The sequence below is a fragment of the Watersipora subatra genome, chromosome 10 (assembly GCF_963576615.1).
Source record: "Watersipora subatra chromosome 10, tzWatSuba1.1, whole genome shotgun sequence".
Classification (NCBI taxonomy): Eukaryota; Metazoa; Bryozoa; class Gymnolaemata; order Cheilostomatida; family Watersiporidae; genus Watersipora; species Watersipora subatra.
The window spans coordinates 17448911-17469571 of record NC_088717.1 but is presented as its reverse complement, the minus strand read 5'-3'; positions in this window follow the sequence as shown (position 1 = coordinate 17469571).

Sequence of the window (20661 nt, the reverse complement as noted above, 5' to 3'; positions counted from 1 at the left end):
GATCTTTACCGCATTCTTCCAATGTCGGAAAACAATTGTACGCAATTCATTCCCATCGAAGTAAGCATGGGCGGTTCAAAGAGAATTGGATATCTAGATCCTATAGAAAACGTTGTCCACAAAGATACCCACACTGTTGACTGTTCCTACATAGATAGAGTGATCCTTAGACTAAATGGTAGTACGTTACGTTATTCACAAACTGGTGATCTTTCTGCTTTGATTAATGTTTCTAGACTTCGTCTCCCTGACATTCAATTAGGCATACAGCCTATTAAAATCCATGAAACTGTTTATAGCACTGCTCATCGTTTAAATTGGCATGAATTAAGTAACCACCAAAGTCTAAATACCTTGTTAGCAACTTTAGACCGCCAAAGACAAGTTCTGGAAGCTATGGGCGTACAAAGTTCACCACATCATACTTTAGAACATAATGTTATCGAGTCAAAGGAATCACTGCTTGGTAATTCCTTATTTGCTTTTCTGTTTGGTGGACACGTTGCTTCCGGTTATGAATTATGGTCTTTCTTCTGTAATATCATTGTTTCGATTGTGGCCATAGGTTTCATATTGTACACATTGAGAAAGCATTGTTGTCCGAACTTTCGAGTCAATATACCTCGTCTTGTTAATGGACAGCTTGTAGCTAATGTAGACGTTGAGCGTAATGATGCAGATTGTTCCACTGATTCTGAGGATGAAGTCGCAGAGACGGCTGTCTCTCCTTTAACCCCTCAACAAATAGTGCCAATGGAACCCAATTGTCCAGCCCCTACTGGTCAATCTTACCTTCCCCCTTTAACATCAACATCTGAGACATGTCATCTCAGGACTCTTCCAACTACTTCAACGGCTACGCACATCCGTCCTCCTGCGTACCAACCTATCTACCCCAAACTTGCCGAAGCTGAATTGGAACGATGTGATGAGCCGACCAATGATGCTCCTTGGCGCCCATTCAATTGGCCTTCTTTCTACAGGAAGAGTACCAAATGACAATTCGGTCAGTCACCTAATCCCTTACCAAAGATCAATATGATTGGCAATCATCAGAAATCTACCCAATGTCAAGCCCTCATATCAGTTATCATCAATGGTCGAGAATGCATCTCCCTTGCTGATGCTGGTGCTTCTGTATCTTTACTTCATAGTGATATCGCTAAGGCGCTTCGTTTGAAACTTACTGCTTCAAAATTGAATGCCACTAGCGTCACCAGTGAATCCTTAAAAATTCTCGGTGAAACCACTGTGAAGGTCTCTGTTGGTTCACAATCTTTCAATCAAAGATTGTTTGTGACTTCTAATATCACCCAAGAAGTGATATTGGGTACCGATTTCTTAAAAAGGTTAGGTGATGTGACCTATAACTTCAACAATTGCACTTTCAAATTCAATAATACCGTCCTACCTATGGGCACTCGTAATCAATTTGATTCTGTTTCAGTCCTTAACGCGGTTCAGATCCCTCCTCTATCTGAAGTCGCAGTTGTGGCTAATGTTTCAACTCCATGTCTTGACGGTCATCAATGCCTTTTCGAAGGTGACAATCGTCATGTTTCTAAGCATTTGTTGGTTGGGAAATGTGTAGATCGTGTTTCTGGTACTAAAGTTCATATACCCATTATAAATGTGAGTAAAGAAATACAAGAAATTAGTGTGAATTCGATTGTTGGCACTATCGAACCTCTAGATGAGGATGACAATCTTATGACCACTAAGATCAAGATTCCTACAAAGGGGAATACAGTAAATGTGAAGAGTATTAAACCTAGTGAGCGTGTGGATCTACGTAATACGATGCTGACTGACAACCAAAAAGCTAAACTATCTGATCTACTTGATGAATTCAAAGATATTGTCGGTGAAAATATATCTGAATTGGGCAGAACAAAAATTGTACAACATGTCATTGAGACCGTACCTGGAACGGTCCCAGTAAGGAGTAGACCTTACAACATCCCTGTTGGTCTTCGTGCTGAGGTCAAAGCTCAGCTTGACGAAATGCAAAGGCAAGGGTTAATCACTGTTGGTACTGGGGAGTGGTCTTCTCCCATTGTTCTAGTGAAAAAGAAAGATAACACCTGGCGTTTCTGCGTCGATTATCGCAAATTGAACGCTGTAACTGTAAAACACTCTATGGCTCTTTCTTCTATCGATAATGCTGCTGAAATAATGCATGGTAAGAAATATTTCAGTACTATCGATCTTTGCTCCGGTTTCTTTCAGGTAGCTCTACATGAGTCTTCCCAGGAGAAATCTGGTTTTATAACCCCTTGGGGTCCTTACAAATGGAAAGTCATGCCGCAAGGTGCTTCGGGCTCTCCTTCCACATTTGCCCGTCTGTCTCTTGCCATTATGGCCGACCTCATCAGTAATGGTAGTAGCTGTGTATATCTTGACGACTGGTTGATGACGTCGAAGGACTTTCCGTCACACCTTCAATTATTGAGAACGGTCTTTACTCGTCTGAGGTTTGCGGGATTGAAATATCGTCTATCCAAGAGCTTCTTTTGTCAGAAAGAGGTTTTGTATCTTGGACATGTAATCTCCCAAGACGGTATGGCCGTAGCTCCACATAATGTCAAAAAAATTGTGGACTTCCCTGCTCCTAAGGACAAGACTGGTGTTCGCAGACTCTTGGGTCTGTTCGGATTCTATAGGAGTTTCATCAAGGGATTTAGCAAAATTGCTGCCCCTTTGATCAAACTTACTAATAAAGACATCGTTTTCCATTGGGACGAAGAGTGCCAACGCGCCACTGCTGAATTGAAGTCCCACATAACCTCTGCTCCTGTCCTAGTCTTTCCTGATTTCTCTCGTCAGTTCATCCTTACTACTGACGCTTCAGCTATTGCCGTCGGTGGTGTTCTATCTCAAATACGAGAAGATGGCAAAGACCATCCAATCGCTTTCTTCTCAAAAGCTTTAAACAAAGCCGAAAGGAAATGGGACTCTTGTGAACAGGAATTATTTGCTATCCTCTCTTGTGTAAGGCATTTCAGACATTATTTGCTAAACACAAAGTTCCTAATTAGAACTGACAACAAAGCGTGTACGTATGTTCTAAGAAAATCAGAGCTGTCTCCAAGGCTAGCTCGTTGGGCCGTACAACTTGCAGACTATGACTACGAGATTGTACACACCCCTGGAAGACATAACCATGTTGCTGACGCTCTTTCCAGAGCTGAAATGGTTGCTACTATTCACTCTGATTCTCCAGACCCTGTTGAGAGCGAGATGAGTGTAGCTCAAAGTCGAGATTACTACCTAGGTCCGATAAAGTTATTCCTAGAGAAAGGAAAGTTTCCAGCAGATATGTCTAAACGCAACCAAAGTCAAGTAAGAAAAGACAGTGAAAACTTTCGAATTGTTAACGGTGTTCTCTATAGAGATCAAAACTCAAAGTTACTTCTTGCCATCCCAAGTAGCCAGAGAAAAGCTCTGCTATACTCTGCCCATGAATCTCTCATGTCATTACACCCTGGTGTTACGAAAACCTTGTTGAAACTAAAAGATCAATACTGGTTTCCTCATATGACTAAAGAAGTCACCGAACATATTGCACAATGTGGGTCTTGCCAGCGTCGTAAGAACCCTAAAACTCCAATGAGAGTTCCCTTGAAAAATCAAATGGCTACCTATCCTTTCCAAGTTCTCTCTTTGGATTTTCAAGGCCCATATGTCGAGTCCGAATCGGGCATGAAACATATCCTTATGTTTACGGATCATTTCACAAAGTGGTGCGAGATGATCCCCACTAAAGATCAAACGGCTGCTACGGTTGCACAATGTTATATAGACAAAATCTTTTGTCGTTACGGGTGTAGTGAAACCCTCATCAGTGATCGTGCTAAGAACTTTCTTAGTGATGTAGTTAAACAAATCAACGATTTGTTGAACGTTGATCACCGATTTACATCACCTTATCACCCTCAAACTAATGGGCAAGTCGAGGTTTACAACCGTAGTATAGCCAATATGCTATCCCATGTTGTAGCCGATAACCATCGTGATTGGGATAAGTTTGTTCCTTTTTGTCAGCTAGCTCACAATAGCTCCCGACACACTGTCATCAACGCATCTCCAAGCCTTCTCCTGATGTGCAGAGAACTGCGTTTACCTTTTGACCTCACTAAACCTCGCATACAAAAGGAACAAACTGAAGGTTCATATGCTGAAGAGCTACACAACCGAATGAACCAAGTATGGGATCTGGCTAGAGAACACATCAGCCAGGGAAAACATAAACAGAAAAAGTACTATGACCGAAATACCCACCCATCTAACCTAAAAGTAGGCGATGCCGTCCTATACTACAATAGACGCGGATATAAAAACCGAACATCTAAGCTAATCCAGAGATGGACCGGCGTCTATATCATCAAATGGGTTTCAGATACAAATGCAGACATCCAACTATTCGACGATCCAGATCACTCTCCCATGCGGGTACACATAAATAATCTCAAACTTTATCGTGGACCTCTTGTGCGTGGCGATAGCAGTGATATAAACGTTGAATTTGATGTACAAGATACTTCTGAAGATGAGAGTGAGGTTTCTTTTCATAAATCCCCATCTGTAAGTGGTCGTTATGACACAAATCACTCCAATCTCGATGATAGCTCATCGGACGACCAACCTTCATGTCACAGTACTTTACAGGCACAATCAAGTGACCATACAAAACGGAGTGACCACAATGCTTCGGATCACTTTGCTACTGTCGCAAAATCAAATAAAGCGAACAGTCCACATAGTTCCTCTTCTACGGCGTCAAGAGACGATAATAGGTATACCCTACGTCGCCGCCCTAATAAGAAAGGGACCCAAACTTTATATATACTTCCTAAGTCTTGTTATATGTTCTTCCTGTCGACTGCGGACAGTCGATTATATCGTCCAGTCGATGTCAGTAATTTACTCACACATATATGTATATCATAGAGATGCTTACATTCGTTCATAACCAAAAAATACCTAAATAAAATAAAAAAAAAAAATTTTCTTTTTTAGCGTTGTAAACTTTATGGCTTTACGTGCTTACGTTGTAAACTTTTTATTAACATTGAACTATTACGTTCAAATATTCTCTTTATGGCTTACGTGCTTACGTTGTAAACTTTTTATTAACATTGAACTATTACGTTCAAATATTCTCTTTATGGCTTACGTGCTTACGTTGTAAACTTTTTATTAACATTGAACTATTACGTTCCAATATTCTCTTTATGGCTTACGTGCTGATCTGCATGTTCCTATTATCTAATCCATGGGTATTAACTGTATACCTACAAACTGAATGAGACACTGCTATAATCTCCTTGTCATGCTGCGAGTGTACTCGCATTGTGATGTCTCCTATACATAACATTTGCGGTGTTCACAAGTATTTACAGGTATACTACTGTATGACATAATAATCAATGTGTGTGTCCCGTATATCACATACGAACCTAAGAGCATACTTAATCATCTGCTACTTCCTATCAGCAGGTATAGTTAGGCCAAAGAGAGAAGCCGGAGATAGAGAACTCTAGTCATTGGTATATATACTTCTATCTCACGACTGGAGTTGCCCCTTTTAAACCTAAAGACAATAGGTGGTATAATTTTTCTTTAACCACCCATTGGTAAGTTTTCATTTTTCATCTATAGACATTATCCATTGTCTTAAAATAACTTTTGTGGTCTATTAACACCTAACCATATTTCCATCATGGGTCACCACTTGAATAAAGGGAGATGCTATTTTTCCTCCCACTGTTCTGTGTATCTTCACAGAGGACTGTGAATTCTTAATATCTGGGAGAATGTTATATCTCGTTTTGTCAGTTTCTGCTTACCGAAAAGGAGTTATCTCCTCATTGCTGGGAAATTCGACCTTTGCATTATCTAAGTCGGAACTGCGTAGGAAATTGCATTATGGTTTGGATCCGCCATCTTGTAATCCACGTTGGCATTCGCTATAGTGTATTTGGCACGATTAGTACGACCAATAACATTGCGTAGCTGGCCTACGTCACATTGGTATAGCGTGAGTTATTTCTCTTAATAGGGGCAGTGCTGATAACCTCCCCCTGTCACAGTCCTTGCACTCGTTGGTCTTCAGATACAACATCTAACCGGGAGATTCGAACTATCCTTCTTCCTTTTTGGGATGGACTCTCGACCGGTGAAGGCCGCTTCCACGAGACGGTGATCGTCCTGCATCTTTACTATCAAAATCCGTGCCTGGTCACGGCAGGCTGTGGACATCCAAGAAGGAGTGACCAGTCTGCAGTGGGCGATCACTGATAAAAAGGTAGATTACAGTTATAACATATTTTCATAATTAAAGCCATTTTTATATTGAATTGCGCATCCCACAATGTAATAGCTATAAGGTTCACACCGTAATATTATTAAGCTCTGCTTAATAATATTATGTAATAATAATAATAACAGCCAACGGCTATCTTTCTCTCGCATGCTCAGCGAGCTGTGGAATATTGTGATATGTAGAGAATTTTAAATACCGATTAATTTCAGTTACGGATAACTAATTTATAACGAATTCTTTCATATCAATATTAGCCCAGCTACAAAACAGTTATATTTCTATTAAATACATATTGGAACCTGACTTTTCAGCAAATATTAGTCCAGCTACAAAACAGTTATATTTCTATTAAATACATGTTAGAACCTGACTTTTCAGCAAATATTAGCCCAGCTACAAAACAGTTATATTTCTATTAAATACATGTTAAAACCTGACTTTTCAGCAATATTAGCCCAGCTACAAAACAGTTATATTTCTATTAAATACATATTGGAACCTGACTTTTCAGCAAATATTAGTCCAGCTACAAAACAGTTATATTTCTATTAAATACATGTTAAAACCTGACTTTTCAGCAATATTAGCCCAGCTACAAAACAGTTATATTTCTATTAAATACATATTGGAACCTGACTTTTCAGCAAATATTAGTTCAGCTACAAAACAGTTATATTTCTATTAAATACATGTTAGAACCTGACTTTTCAGCAAATATTAGCCTAGCTACAAAACAGTTATATTTCTATTAAATACATATTGGAACCTGGCTTTTCAGCAAATTTTAGCCTAACTACAAAACAGTTATATTTCTATTAAATACATGTTAAAACCTGACTTTTCAGCAATTATTAGCCCAGCTACAAAACAGTTATATTTCTATTAAATACATATTGGAACCTGACTTTTCAGCAAATTTTAGCCTAACTACAAAACAGTTATATTTCTATTAAATACATGTTAAAACCTGACTTTTCAGCAATATTAGCCTAGCTACAAAACAGTTATATTTCTATTAAATACATATTGGAACCTGACTTTTCAGCAAATTTTAGCCTAACTACAAAACAGTTATATTTCTATTAAATACATGTTAAAACCTGACTTTTCAGCAATATTAGCCTAGCTACAAAACAGTTATATTTCTATTAAATACATATTGGAACCTGACTTTTCAGCAAATTTTAGCCTAACTACAAAACAGTTATATTTCTATTAAATACATATTGGAACCTGACTTTTCAGCAAATTTTAGCCTAACTACAAAACAGTTATATTTCTATTAAATACATGTTAAAACCTGACTTTTCAGCAATATTAGCCTAGCTACAAAACAGTTATATTTCTATTAAATACATGTTAAAACCTGACTTTTCAGCAATATTAGCCTAACTACAAAACAGTTATATTTCTATTAAATACATGTTAAAACCTGACTTTTCAGCAATATTAGCCTAGCTACAAAACAGTTATATTTCTATTAAATACATATTGGAACCTGACTTTTCAGCAAATTTTAGCCTAACTACAAAACAGTTATATTTCTATTAAATACATGTTAAAACCTGACTTTTCAGCAATATTAGCCTAGCTACAAAACAGTTATATTTCTATTAAATACATATTGGAACCTGACTTTTCAGCAAATTTTAGCCTAACTACAAAACAGTTATATTTCTATTAAATACATATTGGAACCTGACTTTTCAGCAAATTTTAGCCTAACTACAAAACAGTTATATTTCTATTAAATACATGTTAAAACCTGACTTTTCAGCAATATTAGCCTAACTACAAAACAGTTATATTTCTATTAAATACATGTTAAAACCTGACTTTTCAGCAATATTAGCCTAGCTACAAAACAGTTATATTTCTATTAAATACATATTGGAACCTGACTTTTCAGCAAATTTTAGCCTAACTACAAAACAGTTATATTTCTATTAAATACATATTGGAACCTGACTTTTCAGCAAATATTAGTCCAGCTACAAAACAGTTATATTTCTATTAAATACATGTTAAAACCTGACTTTTCAGCAATATTAGCCCAGCTACAAAACAGTTATATTTCTATTAAATACATATTGGAACCTGACTTTTCAGCAAATTTTAGCCTAACTACAAAACAGTTATATTTCTATTAAATACATGTTAAAACCTGACTTTTCAGCAATATTAGCCCAGCTACAAAACAGTTATATTTCTATTAAATACATATTGGAACCTGACTTTTCAGCAAATATTAGTCCAGCTACAAAACAGTTATATTTCTATTAAATACATGTTAGAACCTGACTTTTCAGCAAATATTAGCCTAGCTACAAAACAGTTATATTTCTATTAAATACATATTGGAACCTGACTTTTCAGCAAATTTTAGCCTAACTACAAAACAGTTATATTTCTATTAAATACATGTTAAAACCTGACTTTTCAGCAATATTAGCCCAGCTACAAAACAGTTATATTTCTATTAAATACATGTTAAAACCTGACTTTTCAGCAATATTAGCCCAGCTACAAAACAGTTATATTTCTATTAAATACATATTGGAACCTGACTTTTCAGCAAATTTTAGCCTAGCTACAAAACAGTTATCTTATTTCAACTTCGTGGACTTGAACAGCAAGTATTAGCCTGGCTACATAAAAGTTTTATGACTTCATACAAACTCAAGCTTAGAGTTATGAGAAGGCATTATCATTGTATGTTGTATGTAAAAGTTATATATTATTTAGGTTTACATAGCATCTCTCAACGAAATCTAATATGTACCAAATAGAAAAACCGTTGAAAAAGTTGAATACACCCAGTTGCAAAATTGTATAAAGAAAAAGTACACACTGAGTACAGCTGAGTACACACTGCCTTGATGCACATTCCGCTAATGCAAACAAACTGACTAGAAATACAGGATGGCTAAACTATATAAATGTATGCAACATAAAAGTTAATAAAACAGTAGTTACTACTGAATCAGGACATCAAATAACAGGTAATACACGATAATAGTCCGGTGTGAACAAACAATAAAATTTTGTTTTAAAACATATTGAAGATATGCCAGTTATCCGCATACATGTGTACATTGGAAAGCATACCAAGAAAACGTATGTTTAGCTATGCGCAATGGATTTTTCCATACCATAATATGCTGGAGATGGCCTACTATTGTCATCTTCTGGAGTCAACTTCTTACACCATGACTCGTAAGCTTCTAGTACAGCTGGACTCAGTCTAATAAGTTGCCGACTAACGACCTGATAGTCAGAGCTACTCTCTTTAAGATAATATAAAATGGTCTCATTTACCACCTGAATATCATCATACATTCCAGATATATGCTCCTGTCGACAATGTTCGTAATCTTCGGCTGGAACTACATTAAATACACCATAACTAGTATGGTGTGTTTTATAGCGCTTCAGGTACTTGATTTTATAATACATAAGCTGAGCATCTAGTGAGACAGCAGGAAATTCCACAGGGTTTTCTGTAAGCTCCTTGCCATTCCAGTTGGTAGCTTCATGATCTTCTGTTGTCGTGAAACACTTCACCGCTCCTTCTCTGGGGGATTCTTCCTTGGCTATTACACAAATAAATAAATAGAAAACGTTACAGACTACTTCACAAAGTTTTGATCTAGTTAACCCTTTGCTTACAAAATCCGTAAAAACCCGGAATACGAGCATTGTCTCAGCGAACGGATCCCGAAAAAATTCGGCCTGCGATGGACCTTTTTAAAAATATATTATTTATTAAAAAAACAGCATTAAAATGAGTAATTTGATCAATTTCCATTGGCTTTGTAATACTGTTTTGAGGTTATAAATAATCCCTAATACGCATGTGCAAGCAATACACTTTGCAAAGATGTGATCTTTTATGGAAATCTATTCATCATGAACGCACGCGGTTGTTCAAGCTCTGCTAAAAAAGTTTGTTTAGAGGAAGACATCGACTGGTTTGGAAGTGAAGAAAAGGATATCAGGTCGGAAGATTGTGGGGTAGACGATGAAAGTGAAAAATAAGATCAACAGGGTGAATTGGATTGCGAAAGTGAGAGTGAAACGGCCGGCAATGAAACCAGGAGTATTTACGGATTTCAAAGAGGAGCTGACTTACAACAACAAAAAATTACATTTTGCTGACAGCTTGGCAGGAGTAAGTTCGAATTTTTAAACAGATAAGTATTTTTAATATTAAAGCTTTTTATAACATCGGCCATTATAAATGTTATATTTAACGAAACGAATAAATATGGCCTCCAAAAACATCGCGATGCTTCGGAGCCTGTGGATGGTAAAGATATTTGGCGAGTTATTTATTTAGTTTTGCATATAAGTATTTTCAAAAAGCCTACCCTGTTGTCTTACTGGTCCACAATCCTTTATTATCTACACTGATTTTTAATAAAATTAAAAATAGAAAGAAAAATAGAAGCAAGTTTACTTTCTACTGTGCATTTTGCTGACAATTTTGAACAGCCTGCTAGCAATAGATTTTTCAAGTTAGATGTTTTTGTCATGATATGCGGCCAATTATATTCTGTTTTACTGCCTGGTAAATTCATATCTATAGATGAAAGCTTGCTGGCTTGGAAAGGACGACTTGGACAACCAGTTTCTTTACAAACTCTTGCAAACATATGACACTGTGCAGATGCTTATCATAAACCATTTTCACAGAGTTATTGCTTCCAAAAATGTATTTGTTATCGATGTTTTATGATAGAAAGGTGGCACCATTGACACATCACAATGTTGATAGAAATATTCACAGACGAATAACTTTGCAGGGACGATTTACAGGGAATAAATAGCTGCCTGTTGAGACATTTCTAAGCTTTCAAATGCATATTCATTTATAGCTCTATTCCAATTTGCATGTAAGTTATAGCGAAGTTTAGGTGACATTGTCAGGCCTCCATTTTTCGCTGGTCTTTTGGGTCATGCACTGAGAATTTCGAGTGGCGCTCCCGCAATGCATCGGAGCTCATATTTCCACTTTCTATGCTCTCTGACGACCAATTTTTTTTGCAAATTGTTGAGAACCTATGAATCCGTGCAAGCATTATTTATACAACATTGTCAATTACCTTTATCAATTAGGAAAATACAATTGAAAATGGTGTATAAAAAATTAATAGCTTCAACAAATTGAGACTTGCTGGAAAGCATTTGCAAGCTATCTGCATAGAAAAAATATCAGCTTGTAGAGAAATTTCTCAGCTTTCCTATGCATATTAATTTATGTAACTATCAGAATTGTGATGTAAGTTACTGCAGTTTTTATGCAGTCATGTCGAAGGCTCAAATCGCCCTAGTAATTGCCTCCGTACGCTGGTATTTTCCCGGCTGTAAGCGCGTCGTAGCCAAAGGGTTAAGAACATGCATTAGATATATATAAAGCAGGTAATGTCTGTAGATGCCAACACTATACTATTTAAAGATATCAGAATAGTATTCTCATGCTCTAGATTGGTGAACACAGTAAAATAGGTTTTATGTATTAACATGATACAAATACACAACTTGTTAGCCTGTATGTGGCTTACATCTTCAACCTACCTGCTTCAATAGAGAGCTTGATATCCGCCAATGCTCGACCATCTTCCTAACATAAATAAAGACAACTGGTTAAAAACGAAATTCAATGCAAAAATGTTAAAAAGTTGTTAGTTCAGGTTGAAAAAATTAAACCAAATAAGTGAGGAAGTATCTTAACATCTATTTACATACAAGATATACAGATGTGCTAAATCTGCTGGGAATAGTTATTGTTTCACATACCTTTATACTTGCCAATAATTCTTTACAGTATGTGGAAGGATTTAAAGACATATCACCATCTTTTCTATTTTCTAGCTCAAACGATTCAACATATCGTTGTGCATGCTGAAAATATTAATAACATTGTAAAAATGGAGATTCTTAGAATTATTCTTTAATAAGTTAACAACAACAAAAATGTGCCTAATATCTAGAAAGTTCAAGATTATTGCATAACCCCCTACAAGGAATCACACTAATTTTGCTGAAAAAACATTGTGGTTATCAGTGAAAATTGACAGAATAGGACTAGGTTCCTTAGTAATAGTTAATGTGTAGATAAATAATTCAACTAGACGTTTCCTACTGATAATTGTTGAAGTCTTAAGACCTCTTCGAATGAGAGCGTCACTCACCTTGATAACATACAGTCCAAAGCTTACACAATCTTTCTGTGGCATAGCCGCCATCTCACTATCTGTCAAAGCATAATCAGCAAACCTCTCAACAGAAACAAGCTTCCTGCAAATATTGTTGCTAACAGTGAGTTTTTGGATTAAACCATTTATGCTAGAATGCAAAGGCAATAACTGTTGCTTTTTGTAAGATTTACCGACAAACCTAGTGAAGAATTTCATGCTCACCTTTTTTCAAAGGTCTGTTGTCCTTTGTAAGAAAGAGAGTCCATTGAATGAAGATTTCTAAGTTTCCTATCTACCAGCTGCAAACAAAGTACCATATACAACTTGGATATAAAGCTATGCAAGCTAATGCAAGTTGCATGTTATAGATACACGCAGAGCAAGTATTCCCGTGCCTACAAAACAGTTATATTATTCAAGTTACACGCTATATAAATGATGTGCTGTTTTAAAATTTTAAAACAGTTATAATAACTACGCACAGCCATGCAACACTAATTGTTCTCAAAATTAATATCTTGACATAGTCTTTTAGTATAAAAGTGCAGCATAAGAATACTAACCATTAGAGAGTAGTGACTTCGCTCAGAATCATGTCTTGGTACTATAACAATGTCAGCAGGCTGGTCTAATCCGTTAGTGAGACTATCATGGATTAGTAGAGCATGAAACTGAAAATAAACATTTGATAAAGATAAAAAAAGTTAACGAATAATACAATATGGCAAAATCTGTTCTGCTCCATTAAGCGTTGCATAATATGTTTATAAAATATATATTTTGTTGATGTAGCAAAAATTATGATAAAATTAATTCCATGAGGAACTTTTACCGCTGATTAAATGAAATAGAGATATTTTGACTTTGATCAACTTTAGATCACAACCTCAAAAAGACATACCTTGATTGTTGATTTCGACTTGGAAATCGCCAGTTTTATGCCAACATCTACCACCTAAAATAAGTAAAATAAAATCTAAAACTTAGTACAATATTTCGAAGGAAAATTACAATTAGAAATTTAACAGACTGCACTAAAAGATACTGTTGCAACACAAACTGTCATCAAGAACATAGTTGCTTATAAAACATATGTCTAGGATCTATTTTTAGCAGCGTAACATTTTAATAAGAGCAGTAAACCTTTGTGGTATTTTTCCAATGCATTGTTTTTATCACTCTTTTATATATATACCTTATATTTCTAGTATCTAGAATAAATCTAAGCATTTCCAGCACCAGCAAAGCACCAGTAACCATTCTTTAATGCCAGTAATCATTCTTAATTTTCAAGAAGAGTTTTGACTGCAAGCGTGCAGCACCATGCTGGCTCCACGATGCAGCTCGCTTTAGAAATGCAAAAAAGAAACAAATATTGCCCGCTAGAGCAGGACGTTTAACACTGATGTCAAAGGTTCTTTTTAAAGCTATACAAAACTATTTTCTTACGTCCATGGTACTACTGATCAAATATAATCGCCAACACAGCTACACAGTTTTCAAACCGAGTTAGGAACTGCGGTCTAGAAACTCACAAATCGTTATCTTTTTTAGATCTGACCCACCTCTACACAGTCAACCATTACTTTTCAGATTAAGATGAATTTGTTTATATATTTTTCTGATATCGTCTATTCTTCTCCTGAATTGTTTGTGAAAGTTCAATACACTGCACATAACCTTTTCAAATATTTTCATTTGCTAATGCTCACTGTCAATGCTTCGCACTCGATCTCACTTGATCTCACTTGAACACTGTCACTCGTTTTCCTTTTTGAATGTCTTAAAGCCTAAAGCATTTCATTTACCTACAATCCTGACATTATGGCTAAATAGCCATAACCAATTATATGTTACAAATTAGAAAAATAAAGTTTAACAACCATGAAACCGCAAAAATGTTCATTCATTTAAAATGCATTTTTACAATGACATTAGCAATAAACCTTATATATATATATATATATAATAGTAATCCTTCTTTCTATAAACAATAGACTAAAAAGTAAAAACATAAATGATCAAATAGTGAAATGATATTTTCTGTATGAGGAAAGTTTTCTTTTCTTGGGATTAATATGTAGAAAGATATACAACTCAGTTGTAGCTTTTCTGTTTTAGTTTGATATAGGATTGCCAGAAAACTATATAAGCATTTACTAAAAATTTAATCATTTGATAAACAACTGGTCATAGTAAATTGAATCAATTGCTACTTACACCCTCACTACGGCCAGCAAAACTAAACACTAAACTTTTTTTGTTACTTTGTGCCAATGGAAACAAAAACTCAGCAAAAACCAGCATAATAAGTATCTGTATAACAGCTGCTATGTAATGTCTTTTAACTCATTAGTAAATCCTGATCATGCCCTGCTAAAATAAATATATCAAAGTATGTACAAACTATTTAATTTTTATACTTTTTAAACCCACAAGTTAGCATCTGCTGTAGTGTTCAATGATATTCCTAAGCATTGTTAAATATAAATGTGACACTGACTTAGAGGGGTGTATGATGTTACGAATGAGAAGCAGTAAAAATTACAGTCATTCAATAAGAAGCCAGCACATGCTCCTAACACTCATAAATGCATGAAATACCTTACTTAATCAGAGTTGGTTTTGCGGTCTTTAATGGCACATGCTTGTCAAATCACGACCAACATAACTTCAGATGCTAAACACGATCAAGACTGACTGCTGCTTTATCAAATGGAGTCATTAGAGAACAACACGGGAAGTTTTGGTGTTCATCAACTTTCTACTAACGACGCCTGGAATTCTAGCGGTTATTATTATCATCCCAACAACACACAGACACATATTACAAATAAAGTTCACATTTTTGTTGATCTAGTTCGATTTTCTCTATATGTAACAGAGGCTTGCTTAGGATTATTAGTCAACTCCGCTTTTGTGTGTGCGGTGATTCGAGGTAAACACACAAGCAAGCAAGTACACATTCAGCTGATCAATGCTGCTATAGCAGACATGCTCTGTAGTCTTTCGCTTTTTGTCTATTATGTATTAAAGCTGTTTGACATAGCACGGACATCTCAGAGCTTATTTTATTCGAGGGCGTCAATATATTTATACCAGAGCTTTATGAATGGCAGTTCTTTTTGGGGCGCTGTAATCAGCATTGAAAGATTAGTTGCTGTTTTCTACCCTCTAAAGATTCGACACTACACAACAAAAATGAAATCAGCTGTTGCTGTTGGAGTATGGATGCTGTCCATTTTACTAGCCATTTTCGTCACTATTGACTACACTGATATAGGCTTTGTACTAGTGCCCTGGTTACCAGTGCTGATAACTGTGCCGGTGTACTCTCTCATAGCCTACAAATTGTTCAAACTCAAGCAGATTGGAGAAAGCCATCAATCTGACTCAGAGAGGCGCAATAAGCAGGTAATTAAAGTGAGAATAAATATAATATAGGGAGGTTTAAGTTTAAATCACAAATCACAGATAGTGAAGTTCTTCATTATAGAGAAACTTTAAGAGGTTACCTACTGAGAACCGAGACATGAATAGTTACAGGCAATGTTATACACATTTTATGGTACATTTTACTGAGTAAACAATTATGGTTTGAACAACTCTTTAAGTTTTTTTGTTATTTAATAACATTGATGAATAAAATCATTGTTTGTAGTTTATTTTTTACTCAGATTCATTTAGTTATTTCAAATTCTAGGAAATGTTTTAATTGCTATCAATGTCAGACTATTCAGCTCTCAATAATTTTACTCAAACCATACCTTAAAAGTTTGAACATATAATGAAGCCTTGGATGATTTTCAACATGCTGCAATAATTGGAGTTTCCAAAAAATCCTATTGCAATATATTAAAGTGGAGGCTCAATGGTACAGATTAAAAATAATTAAAATGATATGAAACATGAAATAACATGCAAAAATATAAAATACGCGTTTAACTTTAACTAGTACAAGATTAAGTAGGTTACACTGCATATCCTAACTTTTACCTTTAAACCTACAGGTTGCCAATACTACACCCTCTTTGTATGCACCTTTTTCATCCAAGCAAAAGTGTAGTAACAGAATAGTAATAGTAATTAATAGGAACAGTAATAGTAGAAACAGCTTATAGCTGTGTGTACTTATTATTATCTTATTAAGTTTATTGAAATCGTGGCCAATTATTAACTAATTAATTATAGAGCCTGGATAATATCTTCAACTGAATAATGAATTGAATCATTAAAGCTGTGACATGCTCATTTGCTTTTACACGGGAATTAATCATAATTATGTCAACAACTGATATCAACAATAGAATGCAGTAATAATGTGATACTGTAACAGGTGCTTAAATTCTTTTGATTATTAAATTACAGGCATGGCTGATCAGGTCAGAATGTCACAGTTGTTTGAAGTACTATAGACACTAGTAAGTTTGTTGAAGAAGTATGTTTGTTGAAGAAAATGTAAGAGCACTTTGATTGACAGTCAAGTTGAATTAAGTATAAATGAGTATTGCAAAAAGTGTAGATAGGTGTGAAATCCAAACTGCCACTTTGCTATAACCTAAAATGACATTTGTTAAGAATAGAGCACTTTTTAAACTCAATGTTTAAAACTTGTAATTCATCAATTTGTATGTTTTACACTGAAATTCTCTATCAAGTGATACATTCCAATATTACTTTGAGAAGTTACCTTATCATTGAAACAGTACTCATTGGTTTTCAGTACTGAATAAAAAGTACAAACAATCAATGTTAAACGTATTTAAACATTAAGTAGTTCATTGATTCAATATAAATTTATTAACTTTCTGTTTGGTCAAAGCATAAAGACAATCAGTTTGGTCAGATTGGTTATATTTGTTTATTTTTGCAGTGTCTTTTGCGACCAGTTCCCAAAAACATAACAAAGGTGTCCATAGCCATAAAACTAAGGAATGAGTAGGAGTGAGCGAATAGAGATAAAATGATGTAATATTAATTTGTTTGGCACGTGCTGTTACAAGGTGATTTGCTTGTAGATTGTTTTGATGCTCGCAGTGGAGGCTATATTTAAAACTCTGTCAACCCTGCCAAGTATTGCTGCAATAGCTGTGTATACCAAACGGGTTTACAATGGGCGAACTCTTTTTCTGACATCGAGTGTGACATCCGTCATAGCCTGACTTAACATTTTCATGACACCGATACTCTACTGTATATTCAACCAGGCTGTGAGGGTGAGTTATTTAAGTGCATAATTAAAATCTGCAACTTCAAGCAAACAGGATTTCCAGGGATATATTCAGCCGTACCTGGAGATCTTAAATTGACTCATGCAACAAAACTTTGACTTACGTACAAATCTGTTGACATTTGGTGTAAAGTTTACAAATATTTCAACGTAAAATTTAAATCAAGTTCTATTCTGACTTTATATTGTGGTGTACACTAGTTAGCAGTTGACTTTATATTGTGGTGTACACTAGTTAGCAGTTGACTTTATATTGTGGTGTACACTAGTTAGCAGTTGACTTTATATTGTGGTGTACACTAGTTAGCAGTTGACTTTATATTGTGGTGTACACTAGTTAGCAGTTGACTTTATATTGTGGTGTACACTAGTTAGCAGTTGACTTTATATTGTGGTGTACACTAGTTAGCAGTTGACTTTATATTGTGGTGTACACTAGTTAGCAGTTGACTTTATATTGTGGTATACACTAGTTAGCAGTTGACTTTATATTGTGGTGTACACTAGTTAGCAGTTGACTTTATATTGTGGTGTACACTAGTTAGCAGTTGACTTTATATTGTGGTGTACACTAGTTAGCAGTTGACTTTATACTGTGGTGTACACTAGTTAGCAGTTGACTTTATATTGTGGTGTACACTAGTTAGCAGCTGACTTTATATTGTGGTGTACACTAGTTAGCAGCTGACTTTATATTGTGGTGTACACTAGTTAGCAGTTGACTTTATATTGTGGTGTACACTAGTTAGCAGTTGACTTTATATTGTGGTGTACACTAGTTAGCAGTTGACTTTATATTGTGGTGTACACTAGCTAGCAGTTGACTTTATATTGTGGTGTACACTAGTTAGCAGTTGACTTTATATTGTGGTGTACACTAGTTAGCAGCTGACTTTATATTGTGGTGTACACTAGTTAGCAGCTGACTTTATATTGTGGTGTACACTAGTTAGCAGCTGACTATATATTGTGGTGTACACTAGTTAGCAGTTGACTATATATTGTGGTGTACACTAGTTAGCAGCTGACTTTATATTGTGGTGTACACTAGCTAGCAGTTGACTTTATATTGTGGTGTACACTAGTTAGCAGCTGACTTTATATTGTGGTGTACACTAGCTAGCAGTTGACTTTATATTGTGGTGTACACTAGTTAGCAGCTGACTTTATATTGTGGTGTACACTAGTTAGCAGCTGACTTTATATTGTGGTGTACACTAGTTAGCAGCTGACTATATATTGTGGTGTACACTAGCTAGCAGTTGACTTTATATTGTGGTGTACACTAGTTAGCAGCTGACTTTATATTGTGGTGTACACTAGCTAGCAGCTGACTTTATATTGTGGTGTACACTAGCTAGCAGTTGACTTTATATTGTGGTGTACACTAGTTAGCAGTTGACTTTATATTGTGGTGTACACTAGTTAGCAGCTGACTATATATTGTGGTGTACACTAGTTAGCAGTTGACTATATATTGTGGTGTACACTAGTTAGCAGCTGACTTTATATTGTGGTGTACACTAGCTAGCAGTTGACTTTATATTGTGGTGTACACTAGTTAGCAGCTGACTTTATATTGTGGTGTACACTAGCTAGCAGTTGACTTTATATTGTGGTGTACACTAGTTAGCAGTTGACTTTATATTGTGGTGTACACTAGTTAGCAGCTGACTTTATATTGTGGTGTACACTAGTTAGCAGCTGACTATATATTGTGGTGTACACTAGTTAGCAGTTGACTTTATTTTTTGGTGTGCGCTAGTTAGCAGCTGACTTTATATTGTGGTGTACACTAGTTAGCAGTTGACTTTATATTGTGGTGTACACTAGTTAGCAGTTGACTTTATATTGTGGTGTACACTAGTTAGCAGTTGACTTTATATTGTGGTGTACACTAGTTAGCAGTTGACTTTATATTGTGGTGTACACTAGTTAGCAGTTGACTTTATATTGTGGTGTACACTAGTTAGCAGTGAAGCTGTAGAAAAAGGAAAAAATAGTAAACTAAAATAGTATTAGTAAAATAACTAGGAATTTTCAAGTGCTGGATGCAGAAATGCAAGAAGTTTAAAATTCCTAACTTATACTACTATTACCTTCAAAAGACTGTTTTAAGTTATACTTAGTAACTAATATTGTTCTAATCTAGTAATGAAATTAGTTTGTTACTGAAAAAGAAACCCCAAAATTGTAAAACAACTAATTTTAGCTGTTTCTGTTTATACATAGTAACTACAGTAGTTATATAGATTCACTCCTTGATGGAAGAGTTACTAGTATATATTAGTAGTTGCTTGTGCTCTACTGTATTCTTTGTATGCTGTCTTTAAAATGCTGTTCAACAGCATGTGTGGAAAGCTTGGACAATTAAAATGAGCCACTCCATGAGATTTCAACTGACTCCTTTTGAAGCTGAGAAAGCTTCTTACAAGATGCATAGTACTTCAAGAGCTTCTCTATGTATGAAAAAAATTTAAATAATTTACTGTTTATTTTGTGCAAAAGACTGAGCAGAAGAATGCAAAACAAAACGGAAAAATTCAAAACTGTTTTTAAAGTTTGTTTTCAACAATTGTTAGCTCCTTTGTGCATCCAACTCAGCTATAACCTTGTTATTTTTCTATATTTAGTGATATAAAAATGAATACAGTTTAACTTAAAGCTACAGTGTATTTCCTTACAAATAAAGCACACATGAAAATTAAATTGTCATGGAAAGTGACTTTCACACTCACGATCTAGTGTGGAAGAACACAACCCTTAATAAAGTCTCTGATTCTTGATTTGCATACAGCCTTTGATGAACTCCTAGCAATAGTTATAAAATGTGATTGTTTAACTTTTGAGATAGCAAGTAGAGAGATGGTGAAATTTAGTCTTCACATTTAAACTTTGGTAGCAAA